This window comes from Ochotona princeps, chromosome 32 (genome assembly GCF_030435755.1).
Source record: "Ochotona princeps isolate mOchPri1 chromosome 32, mOchPri1.hap1, whole genome shotgun sequence".
NCBI classification, from domain to species: Eukaryota; Metazoa; Chordata; class Mammalia; order Lagomorpha; family Ochotonidae; genus Ochotona; species Ochotona princeps.
Window position 1 is genome coordinate 6606426 of NC_080863.1, and position 15294 is coordinate 6621719.

Sequence of the window (15294 nt, forward strand, 5' to 3'; positions counted from 1 at the left end):
TTTATACATCTGTTAGCTTTATAAAATAACATCACGAGTATAAGCTTATAGGGTTCCTACTTTGTTATATTTATAAATGTATAAATGATGGTATAGTAAAAAAAATGTCAACACCGTGGAAAGAAACATATAGAAACAGTTTTGTTTTCTTCTGGGAACAATCTGTCACTAATTTGCAGAGAGAAGAAATGCAGTAAGTCTTCTTATTATCTGAGCACAACAAGTAAAGCTAACTGGGAGTATTTTACCACCTCAGCTGATGGAGATGTTGAAAGATAAGTCCATTGGCATGACAAGCACAGGTAATCATGCCTGGCACTATGGTATAGCCTATATATGGCGCCAGCATCTTTTATCAAAACCAGTCCGAATCCTGACTACTCCATGTCCAGCTCCCTGATTACAGCCTGGCAAAGAGGTGAAGGATGACGCGAAGCCTTGGGCCATGTCAGAGACCCAGAAGGAGCTCCTGGTTCCTGGCTTTAGATTAGCTCAGCTCCAGCCATTGCAGCCATTTAAACCAGCACATGGAAGACCTCTCTCTCTCTCTCTGTGTGTGTGTGTGTGTGTTCTTCTTTTTATAACTCCACCTTTAAAAGAAAAAGATTTATTTATTTTATTGGAAAGGCAGATAAGCTTTCTGAAGAGAAGAAGAGAGAAAGATCTTCCATCGGCTGTTTCACTCCCCAGATGGCTGCAATGGCTGGAGCTGAACCAATCCAAAGCCAGGAGCCAGGAGCCTCCTCTGGGTCTCCTACATGGGTGCAGGGCCCCCAGGTTTTGGCCCATCCTCTATTGCTTTCCCAGGCCACAAGCAGGGAGCTGGATGGGAAGTGGAGCAGCCAGGATATGAACCGGCATCCATATGGAATGCCAGTGCTTGCAAGATGAGGATTTAGCCATTGAGCCATCGCACAGGGCCCTGTAACTCTGCCATTTAAATAAATAAATAAAAGAGCACTACTCCAAATTATGCCTTGCAACTGCTCTGTTGCCATCTATCGAGCTTAGTAATTGGGTGCCATTATCATTCATGCTTTACAGGCAGGGCAAGAGCAGCACCGAGAGGTTAAAGTGATTTGCCCGAGCTCCTGTAGTTAAGTAGACAGTAGAGCTGGAAAGCAAGCCAAAGCAACCTCCTGTCGAAGAGTCAATGCTGATGGCAACCATGAACGTATACCTGCCAGTCCAAGTGGATGTGATACATCATTGATGCTTGGCCCATGTGCTTACCATGCAAATGTAACTGACAGGTGGGGGCACTGGGATAGATTCATTTGGGAATATCACAGATTCCTCTGACAAGCAACCTTAGCTCACGCACCCCAATTTTCTCAGGTGATACTGTCTTAAAAGTGTGCTCCAGTGCTGAAATTCCACCTGTGCATGTCTCTTTCCTTTCCTCTCTCCTTTGCACAGGGCAGACCTTGCTGCTGACTAACTCATGCCTACTCCCAGGGGCTCACATCTTAATTCGCGAATGTTATGGGTAACCATGCACCGCACAAGGAACTACATGGCCGTGATTAAGCAAAGGCTGTTGCATTAGGAAGACTACCCTGGATTATGCTACTGGGCCTCATGCAACCCCCTTAAAAGGAGGTGACAGGAGGTAAAAAAAAAAAAAAGAAGAAGAAAGAAGAAAGAGATACCATCGTGGCAGTAGAGGCCAGAGCGATTTCTGTTGACTGTGAAGCTAGAAAGGCCCAGGACTCCTGAGTCACCTCCTATCCATCTAGATTTCACTTTGCATCTACTTTATGCTGCATCAAAACCAAACCAAATCAACAGTCAACCTTGAGAAAACAGTCAGTAAAGTGAGATTTTGGACTAGTTCACCCACTAGTGGTAAGAAGTAGGACACGTTACAGTCAAGTATTGAAGACCCCACTGATGTTGGGCTTGCATTCAGTGCGAGAAGATCGAATGTTGTGTACAACAGTGATTTGGGCATCAGAAAATACAAATCACAGCACCTACAAAGCAAGCAGAATTGACTGAATACCTCCAAGTTGCATTCCCATCCTACCAAGACTGCTTGAGGAACAAGCACTGGATGGCTAAGAGTGCACTCCAAGCAAGATGCCCTTCTATATTGTGCCATGGAAGAGCCACACAGCTGAGCAGTAGGCTACAGCCACATACAGATACTCACACGAGGTAGGTCAACATTGATGAACTGGAAACACCTAAGCCATCCTGGGATCCTGTGAGAAGAGGAAGGAATGAAGGAGCTGAAGCAGCACATCCTATAAGGAGAGAAGTCCCACCAGAGACTGATTGGAGGGCATGACATGATAGCTATCAGGGTTTGACCCATAACCAAAGAGTGGGAAGAAGATCCATGCCCACAGGGATGTTGCTTGCCAGCAGCACCAGCGGAGAGGCAACAGTGAGGAGGGGAGGCACAGACTAGTCACCTTAAGAACCCCCAACACCTGCTCAGTTTCCAGATCTGTGACAACAATCAGGCCGTGAACTCAGCAACAGAAGTCAGAGCACTATGCTGTGCCATGATTAGTAGACTCTACGGTGCTATGCTAAGCACAGAGTTCTCACATGCTGTAGTAAGTATATAATATAGTGATTCCCTCACACCTTTCCCAAACAGGTCTAGGCACATTTATCTGGGTGACCGTACATTAGGGAAAGAGAAAATGGAGCTACTGTGAGGATTATTGGACCCAGAGGCTGAGTTGAGGGCAATTGATAGTCAAACACAGAAGCATGAACCCTTTTCCACTGTTGGATTCAAGGCCTAGAGAGACCAGCTCAGGGGAAAATAGAATTGAATGGTACATCGATTGTGCAGAATTTTGTATCACTCATGCATTTTTTTTCATAATAGACATCTTTTATGAACTTTCTGAAAACCCCTTATGTGTACCAATTTCACACCAATTTCAAACAAGACACAGCAGAATAAGCTTACCTTCTCATTCCCTGTCCCCTAAACTACTTCAGGCATTCCTGGCTGAAGTCTGATGCCAGGAGGACCTGCCGAGCCTGTGGCTCAACCGCATATTCTTCCTGTGCACGAGTGAGTGTGTAACTGAAATTCATGTTCTTGGCATTTCTAGTGACCTACATGATGAGTTTTTGTCTTTGGGGAACATGCTATCTCCGTGAAGGAGGCCTTCTGAAACTGCTCTGTGATAGGCCACAGAATAAATCAGAGATAGCCAAGGACAAAAAGGCATACCATTCTGAAAGAACTAGTAATGCAGGGACGATGACCCTGTCCTACTTCCATTATACTAGCTGCAGCGGCTTCTACAGAAATTGGTTGGATCTAGGAGGACAGCCTTCATCCAGCTATAATCTCTCTCACAGCTGTTCTACCAACACAGTGCTCTGTTAAACTACACCAGCATGGCTTCAGGTGCCTGGTGCACAGCCATTGAGTTTGCAGTTGTGTTTTTTTCCTACTCTGACCAGAAAATAGAGCCAAGGTGTGTTCACACATTGACATGAAAGGCACCACAACACTTCTGTGTGGTTTTGCCTTCCTCTCCCTCTGCCATTGCATCCTATACAGCAGGGGTGCATGGGGAAGGTTTTCCTCCCTAGAGGGCCATTTGGATATTGATTACACCCTTGGCCAGCCCTACGCAGGATCAACCTAAAAACTAACCTAACGATGTTATCAAATCCAACTGCAAACTCGATGGTTTTGAAGTCATCGTGCCATTTGGGCAGGGGAAGCAAGAGCTGCTGCATTCCAAAGGATTAGAGATAAGCCTAACAAAGATTCAGGGATCCAGCATGCTAATAACTTTTTGGAGAGGTGTACAATCACCAGAGTTGCACTGGGCTAATGACTACAAAGTAAAAAATAAGTCACTGAATTAGTCCAGCTCAGCCTCCAGGAGGAAGCATGGTGCACAATGGGCTTTAAAGTTTTGGAGGTGACCCATGTCACATGTAGGAATCCTGAGCTATCAAACGTGCTGGATTATATGAATGATTTCCAGCTTCCAGCAGGGCCAGGACAGGGAAAGAGCTTGTGGGTGCTACAGTCTGCTCATTTGGGTTTTGAAATATGGAAGATCCCATAGCAAGACGGTGGAGCCGGTGGTAGAAGAAGATAGAAAATGCAGCTTTGGGTTAGGCCCACTGGAAGGCCTGTGGAATTATGGACCAAGGCTAGGCCCACTCACCACAGAGAATCAGACATCTTTTAAGAAATAGCTGTTAGTAGAATGCTGGGGCCCTGGCCAAAACAGAATGTTTGCTATGGTGCACAAAGTAATTCCATGTCTTCAAGAATGGCCAATTGAGTCCAATCCTATAGGATTCTCTAAGACCTGCCATGTTAGAAAGGCAGACATGCCCAGCAGCAGCTGACATGTGAAAGCAAATAACTAGCTTAAGGTTGAGCAGGATCTGAGGGCAGCAGTCCCACACTTGACTACATGCACAGCCACCGTCATACTGGCTGCCCTACTCCAGCTCAGATCTATTGCTACATGAGAAACCAACATGTCCAGCTGAGAGAGAAGGCCAAGAAGGCCTGGAAATGACACATGAAGGGGTAAGTTTGCAAACCTCGGCCAAGCTGAAGTGAACAGTGGCTACAGGCAAGTTTCACTCATGGCTGCCTAAAAGAGAAGGAAAATGATCCTGGTGTGTAGACAGACAACTACTTTGCAGGGAAACAACCCAAACTGACACTGTTGGTGGAGTATCAGGCAGTAACTAATGCCCAAGGAGTCTGGAAGAGAGATTAGGGAATTGGTAAGGGAAAGGCATGCAGGTGAACATTTAATCACAACTCAATATCCACTAGGAACCAGGCCTAGGCATGGAAGTCAGACACTCAACTATGGGATGCGAGCCTCCTAAAATGACCAGCCTAAACGCTCATCTTTTAAACTTAACTTCCAACTCCATCTCCCTGTGAACTTTCTGAAGACACCCTTCCAGGGTGCATAGACAAGACCATACAGTAGCACAAGCTACACCTGTGGTGAGGATCCTGCAACTGCTTCGCAAGAGGACGTGCCACACTGCTGGCCACACCTACCCCATAGTAGGATTGCTTTCGCCATGCAACAGCCTCTGTGGAATTAATGTGGGACCTCGGTGACTCACTGGGACACTGACTGAAACTTTGTTCTCCTCTGTAACGTCAAAACTCCCCTGGCCTAGAAATTCAAACATCTCAGGAGTGAAGGTAGGGGCTAAGCCCCCAATATCGGCTGGACTTCTCACTGAGCATGATGATAATTTAGAAGAGCAGCGAGTGAGGAGGAGCAGCATCCCAGCTGCCACACTGAGGTCAATCACAGAGATTGGGGTCTTTGGTTTGTCTCACTAACCTGCTCTACCTAAGTCCTCACTTGACCCTGGCCTAATCCAAGCATGTTAGACCAATGTAACGCTGCATAAACAGCGGCATGGCACAGCTTTCCTCAGATCTTCAGTTTCCTTATCTGAAATGGGACTGGGAAAGGCTGCCTCATGTTATCGCACTGGGGACAACCAGAATCTGCAAGGTTCATGGTCATTGCTGCACTGCGGTTCAACTGCCCTCCTGTTGTCCTACGGCCATTGGTCTTGGTTCATTCTTAGTTCTGAACAGAATCCAGTCCATAGGCAGCCTTTTATTTACTCAAAGACAGCATCTAACTCCCAGCTTCCAGAGTCCAGCCTCAAGCTTATAGTGTTTCTTCAAGCTCTTTTCTCCATTGTCGAATTGTTTGACTTTCTGTTTGCTCTAATTTCCAGTGTTCCTCTGGTCCACACCACCCTTCTCATCTCCTGGCTGCATGGCAGTCTGGACTGGCAGGTGCAGAGAGCTGAAGACCTCTACCACACAAGCTGGATCTCTCTACTTCTACTACGGCCATGGTCTGCATGCTTCTTTCATGGCAATATCACACTGTTGGCACCTTTAAATATGCAATTCACCAAATAAATAAGTAAGTAAGCACCCTTGGTCATTTCCCCTAAAACACTGCAACTTCAGCTTTATCCCTTCTCTTTCTAGAAAGCTGGAATTGACTTGGAAACCACATGGCTCCATGCCTAACAGAGGTCAGGTCCTGGAAACGAAATATTATTACCCAAAAACTGCCACAACAATTCTCCACGATACATATAGACGAAGGGGTTCATGAGGGTACTCTAAAAAGTTTATGAAAATTGAATTTAAAAATACATTTAATGGGCCCGGCGGCGTGGCCTAGCAGCTAAAATCCTAGCCTTGAACGCTCCAGGATCCCATATGGGTGCGGGTTCTAATCCCGGCAGCTCCACTTGTCATCCAGCTCCCTGCTTGTGGCCTGGGAAAGCAGTTGAGGATGGCCCAAAGCTTCGGGACCCTGCACCCGTGTGGGCGACCTGGAAAGAAGTTCCTGGTACCCGGCTTCGGATCGGCGCAGCACCGGCCATTGCGGCTCACTTGGGGAGTGAATCATTGGACGAAAGATCTTCCTCTCTGTCTCTCCTCTTCTTCATATACCCGCATTTCCAACAAAAATAAATAAATCTTTAAAAAAATAACATTTAATGAAGAGACTATCTTTCCTCCACTGTGTGTTTAGTACCAGTGGCCATACATGTGTGCATTTCTAGTTTTTTTTGTATTGCTCCATTGGTCTTTGTCTTTCCATGCTAGTACCAGCCTATTTTGCTTACAACAGCTCTGTGGCATATCTTCATGTCAGAGAAGTGAGATGCTTCCCAATTTGGTCTTGTTATTCAAAATTGCTTTGGCTATTTGGGGGTGAGGGAGGGAGATAAGCTCGTTCCTGTAAATTCCAGGGTCATGTTGTCTAGCTTCGTGAAAACTGTTACTGGTGTCTTTATAACTCTTGCACTGAATCTGTACTTTTTTTTGGAAAGTTCCAATCTGTGAACATGGGAGGGTTTTCCACTATTTCTGTGCTTTCTCCAACTCGTCTCCTTAGCATTTTTTAGATTTTCATTGTAAGGTCTTTCACACGGTCGGTCCAATGTTTTGTTTTGTTGTTGGTTTTATGTTTGTTTTGTAGCTATTGTAAATGATGCTAGGGGAGCCAGATATTCCTAGAAAGAAGACTGAAAAGTCAACTCTACCTTTTACTGTTTATAAAAATCAATGTATAATATTTCAATGATCTAAATGTAAGACCTGAAACTGTTCAATTATTTGAATGAAACAGATGAACCACTTCAAGGTATTTACATAGGTAATGATTCTTTTTGGAAAATATTCCCAAAACACAGACGATGAAGGCAAAAATAGACAAATGGGATTTTATCAAACTAAGACACTTCTTTCCTCACAGCAAAGCAAATGATTAACAGAATGAAAAATGACCGCTAGAATGGGCAATGGCATCTTTAAACCATTTATCTGAAAAAGAATGAATATCTAGAAGATATAAGGAAACCCGAAAGGCTCAATAACAACTAAACAAATAATCCAGTTAGGAAGTGGGCAAAGTACCTGAACAAGCATTTTTCAGAAGAAGAAATGTAACTAGCCAAGAGACCCATGAAAATACATTCAATATTACTAAACATCAAATGGAAATCAAAACCTTAACGTGATATCATCTCACTTGTGTCAGAATGATTAATATCGAAGAGTAATAAATATTGGTGAGAATGTGGAGAAAAGGGAACCCTTTTGTACTGTTAGTAGAAACTAGTACAACCATTATGCAAAATAGTACGCAGATTCTTCCAAAAGACTACAAATGGATCAACTGTGGGACCCAACTATCTCTCTCTTCTCTCTCTTATTCTGATGTAAAAAATGTGGAGGAATCCATGCATAACATGCATTTTCCATGGTTTTTCCCATATCCACATAGGATGAAGCCCGACAAAGGCTCAGAGCTCCCCCTGGCAGGGAGACACCATGATCACGAAGGTGGTTTTCCCAGGGTGAGGCTTATCCGTCGCACACCAGCTGTGCTGACCCCTGCGATTTCCCCAGATGTAAGAAACTCGGCTGCATGATTTGCAGTAGTGGGGGACTGTGTTCGCGCTCTCCCCTGAAAAGAAAAAAATTTTAAAGTTCCCCTAGGTCATTTTTTTTCTTTTTTTTAAGAAATCAGAGGAGAGACAGAGAGAAAGAAAGAACCCTTCCTGGCAGTTTCAGGGAATGACTGTGAGAACATACCTCAGGCTTGTCTTGGCTACCCTAGAACTGTGGGGAAGGGCAGGGGGGAAGGACATGTATAAGGGGTGCCCCAAACCAGTGAGACGGTCCCTGAGTGTGTCACTGAGCCACTGAATCAACCACACCAGCACCCACCTGGCGGGGCAGTGCTGTAAAGCACAGTATTATAGTCAATAGGACTTTAGACACCCTACATCTCCTGGTATATCTGGTTTCAGTCACCTGCTGTTTCCTTTGACTGCACAAGCGGCCCGGGATCTCCTTACTAGGTTCCTGCTGGTGATGACATCGGCCCTGCTGGGTTTCCTCCTGTGTCCCTGCTTCCTGCTAAGGCAAGGAATGAACATGCAGAGGCTGGCAGCGAAGGAGAGGAGAGGCACACGCGGCCCTCAAACCCAAAACCCACAGCCGCGTATGCATGGAGAGATACATTAATTGCCAAAATTGGACTAATGAAAGAGACATCATTAGGCTCCGAGAGCAGAAGAGAGCAAGTCGCTGTGCTAATGAGGTCTGAACGGGCCTCTCATTAGCCACATGGCTGGGACTGTCGTGAGGAGGAGAGCGATGAGCAGGCTGGCAGACAGATGGGGACCCTGGAGGTGGGGGTGGCTCCTCCAAGGGAATCCAGTCCGGGAGGAACCCCTGGAGGGAAGGAGCAGCTTGCCAAAAGAGCACAGATGAAGGGACATTGCCTGTCATCCCCAGTCTGTCCCAGATCCCTGCACCCGTCATAGCTCTCTAAGGCCAGCAGCCCAAGGGTCACCTAAGGGCTCCCAGGGCCTCCCCGACCCCAGTGCAGACTCCATGGATGGAATCCCAGGGTGTGAGTCTGCGTGATTTACCCATCTGAAATGCCACGACCACCCAAAGGGACCCCAGCTCCCAAGTCCACTTGCATGTTTACAGAAGGCTGGTACAGGTCCCTGCTTGAGTTGGCTTGGGTAGCTGTGCCGTGCCCTGCACATAAAATAAAAGCAGCTTTGTCCGAGTGGAAGGGTAGCCAGATATCTCCCTTCCACTTTTTTTTGGGGGGGGGGTCTCTTTTAAGATTAGGGTTAGGGTTAGAGTTTTGTACTTTCATTTGAAGGGCAGAATTAGAGAGAGAAGGAGAGACAAACACTGAGATCATCCATCCACTTGTTCACTACCCAAATGTTTACAACAGCTGTAGCTGGGCTGGGCTGCAGCTGGGAGCCAGGAGTTTCTCCTAGGCGTCCCCTGTGGTTTATCCTATGCTGCCTTCCCAGACCATTAGCAGGGAGCTGTATCCAGATCTGAACCGGAGCCCACGCGGGATGCTGGTGCCGCAGGCAGAGGCTTAGCCTACAAGCATACATCATCCCCCACCATCTTCAGGTCTTGCTGGCATGGTCCATGCTGTTCCGCTTCCAGCTGAGGGCTCCTCCCAGAGAAGACAGGCCTTGCTCAGGTCTCTCCTCCCAATGCCCAGCACGATTCCTCGGGGACAAGAAGAGGAAGCAAGGAGCTAGCTGTGAGCTCACCCAACATGACCAGAAGAAATCTCCACAACTCTCTTCACATTCAGCACCATGGTCAACCTTCACAGGACCCCTCACTTGCTGAATCCCGCAGCCATCCAAGCACAGAGAGGGAATCTGAAGCCCCTAAGGATGCAGTGGGGCTTGCTCTAGCCCAAACAGCCTGGCAGAGGGCGGAGCCAGTTCACAGCCACCCTCCTAGCACTGTCCTGGTATTCCTGCCTCCAAGTAACCCATCTCAGATGGGGGCACCCTGCAGGAAAAGGGTGGAGTTTTCCAAGTTGTAATGTAGGAGAGCCACTGTGATCACATTTTTGTAATTTCCCTTTCAAGATCACTGGGGTGGTATGTGTGATTAGCGGTTAAGAGGCGGCTTGGGAGACCCACACATTCTATCTTGCAATGCCTGTCCTAACCCTAACTCCAGCTGGGACTCCACCTTTCTGATAATATGCAGCCTGGAAGGTAGCACGTGCTAGCCAAGCAGCTGGACACCTGCCACCCACATGGTTTGTTCTCTCTCTCTCTCTCTCTCTCTCTCTCTCTCTCTCTCTCTCTCACTACCTTTCCCCAATCTGGAAGATGCTTCATGCTTCATGCCTAATACTTTTTAATAACGTGGGAGGAAAAGCTTTCCTCTCTATGAATCAGAGAGCAAAACCTGCCTCCTCTCAATAGAACCATCTGCACTTGGCAAAGATGTATGAACTGAGACGGACCCTCCGCGGACATTCATCCCCAGCCACCAACACCTTCTCCTCCCCAGAGAGATGAACAGACAGAAGGAAGATGAGCTTTCTTTCTGATAGCAGTCACACATGATAGTGATCATGCATAAATTTACTACCAAAAAAGTGCACCCAGAACAGCACCCTGAAAGCAATGATAAAGACAAATGAAAATGAGTAAACAGTGACCTGGAGTGGTATTTGTGAGCTTGCACCCCACCCACCCCATCCCCCAGAACCATGAGCGATGCTTGGGGTCCTCCCAGGCTCCACTCACAGGTAGTCTTTCGCACATGTTTTCGCTTTTGCCTCTTTTTTTTCTTTTTCTTTTCAAGGAGCATCTATCCCAGCAGCTCAAGCCTCAGGCGTTTGAACAGCAACTGAATTGAGTAACAAGATGAACTGGAGTGAAACTAATTCTGAGATCTATTAAATTTTTGTTGTTATTAAAAACCTGAAACACAACAGAGAGCGGCTAAGACACCTAGGTGTCACTTGTCGGCCAGCCAAGTCCATGCTTTGGAAAATATGCTTTGGGCAGCTCTGTGTCCATGTGTGTGTGAGAGGCACTGGGTGCCACAGGACCTCCCCAAGGAAAGAGCTCCCTGGGCAGGGAAGGTGAAACAGCCAGCCCCACCCACCCAGACCACCACAAGGAGAATATACCACGCCTCTCCACATCCCTACCCCCAACACAGTGACAACCACCCACTGTACCTCCTAACCCCCAAGGAGGAAGAACAGCGCCAGTGAAGGCTCTGGGCACCTGCCCAGACTGGGACAGAACATCTGGAGCAGGGAATGTGGCGCAGGTGAGACCTGTCTTCTAGCATCTGCACAAATGTCCACCCACTGTCTCCACATCTCCTCAGGAAGATGCCACACCCCTGGGTGGGTGGCTGCCCCAGCTATGCTCTTCTTTTTTCTTTTTCCTGCCTTTTTCCTCCGTCCATGGGCCTCTCCTCCCTCTGTCTCCCATCCTCTGATTCAGCATCCCTGTTACTTACGTTGGCCCACCCCAGGATCTTGAACTTCATGACTTTGCCAAGATCTTTTTGCAGGTGGCAGCTGGCCATCATTGTTTTTCCCAGGGGTGAGGAGTCGAGCGGGGGCAGAGAATTGAAACAGCAACTGAACCACGTTTGAGACCCAGTGGGCCAATGGAGAACAAGTGCCCCGCCCTGGCAGCCAGGGTCGCTGGACAAAGACAGCCAGTCACAGGGTCACCAGGATGACGCATCAGATTGGGAGAGGCAACACAATGCAAAGACAGAGACTGAGTCCCAAGTCCCAGAGCACTGGCAGAGTCCCAGGGGCAGGGGCTGCTTGAAGCCACTTGGAGCTACAGAGGAGACGCATGGGGCGGGGCACACCTGGAGGAAAGGAGGAGCCCAGGAAGAACTGGTCTCAGCCTTGCTGTGAGGTCATCAGAACCATTCTTCCCCAGAAGGAACTAAGCCCAAGATCCGGAGTCATCAGAAATCAAGAGTTTGTAAAACACACACACACACACAGGGAATCCAGGACAAATCAGAAAGACCCTTTCCTGTGTGTCAAAGAGCTTCCTGAGCGTCAGTGAGCATCAGTGAGCGTCAGTGAGCTTCAGTGAGCGTCAGTGTGGGTCATGAGTTGCAGTGGGAGGATTCCCTCCTCATGGTGCCACACCTGCCCAAACTGGGACAAGACTCCTGGAACGCCACAGAATAGGTGTGGGGCAGGTGTGACCTGTCTTCTGGGGTCTGGACATGCTACCTGAGGGCCTGTGATGTCTCCCTATGTCAAAAGGGATTCATAGGTGCAGGGCCAAGCCTTCCCCAGACTTGTTCATCTCAGATGGCCCAAGTAGTTGGTTTCTACCATCCACAGGAGAAACCTGAATTGAGGTGCTAGTTCCAGCTTTGGCCTGGCCCAGCCCCAGCCATTACAAATGTTTAGAGTGTGAACCTAGCACATGAAAGCTTGCTCTCTCTGTCTCTACTCCTCTCGCCTTCCTTGCCTCATTCTCTCATAAACAAACGATATTTTAAAATATGACTCATACAAATCACAGTGAGTACCTACTTTAAATCAGATTTATTTAGCTCAGCAAATTCAAATCCAATAAGATAGACAAATTGGCTCAAATGGACGATGGGGCATGTTTAGTCAACGGGGGAAAGATTCCTGGAATTTGATTGCTAAATCAGACATAAAATTAGTCACTGTCTTATAGAGCAACAGAAAAAAGTAAGAAAAAAGAACACTTATAACTTAATGATGTTCTTTTACCGGACAGAATGTAGTCTTTATTTGTTTTATCTATTAACCACAAGTGAACATGAAGCCTGTGATGGCATGAGCCCAATGCTTGTGACTGGTAAGTTGGAAGCACTGGAGAATCCTGGCATGGAATGTGCCCGGGCTCTAGGATGACTTGGACAGGACGCTGCCCATGGCCTTTGCCTTAACTCACAGTTTTGCACAACTTCTCTTAAGAGAGATGAGGGAAGATAGCAGGAACGGGAATAAGAGGATACTAAAGTGATTCAATCAAATTACCTGCCACAAATATGTAATTATCACTAATTAACACAAATGAAATGCAGCTAAGAAAGGCATCTCCGATTTGAAAAACAGTGGGAAGGACATCTCACAGGATGAAAAGTGAAAACACATTCACAGAAAACATAGAACAGTGCAAACTCAGATGAAAGGGCATTAGAACTTAAAGTGCCGATCCCTGGGTTCGAAAGAAATCCCAGGATTCAGGCACCTGGCGCAGAGTGAAGACTTTGGGATGCTCACTTGCTGTATCAGAGTGTCTAGGCTCCAAGTTCCGGCTCCCATCAACATTCCAGCTAATGTGCACCATGGCAGGCAGCAGGTGGTAGCTCAAGGAACTGAATTCCTGCCACCCACGTGGGAGACAAATTGAGTTCTTGGCTTCTGACGTTTGCCTGCTCCACCACCAGCATTTTGGGGAACTGAACCAGCAGATGCAATATAGTATTTCTCCCTTTCAAGTAAGCAAATCGAAATAAATAATGGAAATATTTAAGAAAAGAGGTTCCTGAAAAAGAGATAAAATTCAGTAGAAGTGAGAAACAACGGGAACAAATATTTTGAAACTTAGGCTGTGTGGGAATGGGCCATTTACAACAGTGGCAAAGTTACCCATGTCTCCAGGAGTTTTAGTATCAGCTCCAACTTCCAGCCGGTGGAAACCTTGGGAGCGGGAGCAGCAATAGTTCAAATATCTGGGTTCCTGCCACCCACTGGGGGAGAGCTGAGCTGCATTTACAGCTCCTGACCCTGGTTCCTTTCCAGCCCCAGCTGTTGCTAAGCCTTTGGGCAGTAATCTAGGCAATGAGAGCTCTGTATCTATCTTAAATAAATGAAAGAGAATTGTTTTAAATGAAGAATGAAAAATCTGAAACAGAAAAAGAGCACATAACGTCACAAAACAAATACTGCATTGATGTAGCTGCTGTTAAAAAAAAATACTTCATACCAAAAAAGAGAATCAGAGAGTTCCATGACCATCAAAAGAGCACAGATTTCAAATTTTTTTACTCAGCCCAAATTGTCTCTCAAATAGGAGGACAGGACCCATAATATTGCACATCCACAAAGTCTGAGACATTGCCTTGGGAAGCCCTGTTCTGGAAGGAGCTAATGACAAAGGACATAACTGAATGAGAGACACATCCAGGAGCTGCTGCCACGGCTGTGTGGAGAAAGGCAATCCAAACTTTCATAAGCAAAAGTACTGGTCCAATTAAAATCATGTATTATGGCTATATTGACCTCAAGGCGGAAACCCTGCAACATAAGCTTTTAGATCATTGTCAGTCCAGTGTATGCTGCTCTAATAAAACACCCTGGACCGGGAACTTTATCAAAAACAGAAGCTGATATAGCCCATGGTTCTGGATGTTCAAGGCCTTCTTCTTTGTTTCCCCTTAGGGTGTATCTATTTATTTTTATTTAAAGGAATCAGAGAGAGAAGGAGAGAAAGAGAGAAAGATCTTCCATTCATTGGTTCACGCTTCAAATGGCTGCATTGGCCAAAGCAGAGCTGATCCGAAGCCAGGAACCAGGAGTTTTCTCAGGGTTTCTCACCTGGGTGCAAGGATTTGGGTCATCCTCTGTTGCTTTCTTGGGCCACAAGAAGGGGGTTGGATAGGAAGTGAAACAGCTAGGATGCGAACTGGCACCTATGTGGGATGCTGATGCTGCGTAGCCACCACACTGGTCCCCATGATGGCCTTCTTGTTTGAAGAACCTGGAGGAGGTTCAAGGACACGTAGTTGCAAACCAGGAGCCCGTGTGTGTGTGTGTGTGTGTGTGTGTGTGTGTGTGTGTGTGTGTGTGTGTGTTCAAGTCTCCACCCCCTCATAAGGACCAGTGTACTCCGTCACAGGAGTACACACCAGTGTACTCTAACCTCATGACTTTGCCTGACCCTCCCAAAGACCATCTTCTAAACGCCGTAGTCCAATTACATCTCCACTCTCTTCAACCCTCACAACAGGAAAGCAATTTCAACACAGGAATCCCTGGGGGAGGCTGAAATCATCTCCAAACCATAGGCACTGTTATTAAACAAAAATGAACACAATGAATTTTTAATATTCTGACTTCTGCTGGCTAGAAGTAATTCTAATTGAAAATAAAAGAAAGGGAAAACGAATCAGCAAATTCTCACCCAAGATAGACAATGTGGGTTTCATGTTGTGGTTCAGACTAAAGAAATAATAAGCCTGACACAGAGGACTCTGTGTTGAACTGGGCGCCGTCTTAGGTGAGCTACCTGCTGACCTGTGGGTCTGTAGCCCAGCCAAGAACCTGTGTCCTGCTTGGCAAGAACACCTGTACCCCCGGCTAGGCTGTAAGCATAATGAGCAGTTAGGATTTTTTTTCTGGTTCACCAGCTTCAAGGTTAGTAGTTTTTATCTTTAAGGTTGTG

The 15294-nt window shown here is 46.7% G+C and overlaps 1 non-coding gene across 1 annotated transcript; it reads left to right on the forward strand.

Moving 5' to 3' along the window:
• The first annotated feature begins 7828 nt into the window (after positions 1 to 7828).
• On the forward strand, positions 7829 to 7991 carry LOC118759892 (U1 spliceosomal RNA). The gene has a single exon (XR_004996450.2). It is a non-coding gene; the product is annotated as a U1 spliceosomal RNA (small nuclear RNA).
• The last annotated feature ends 7303 nt before the right edge of the window (positions 7992 to 15294 follow it).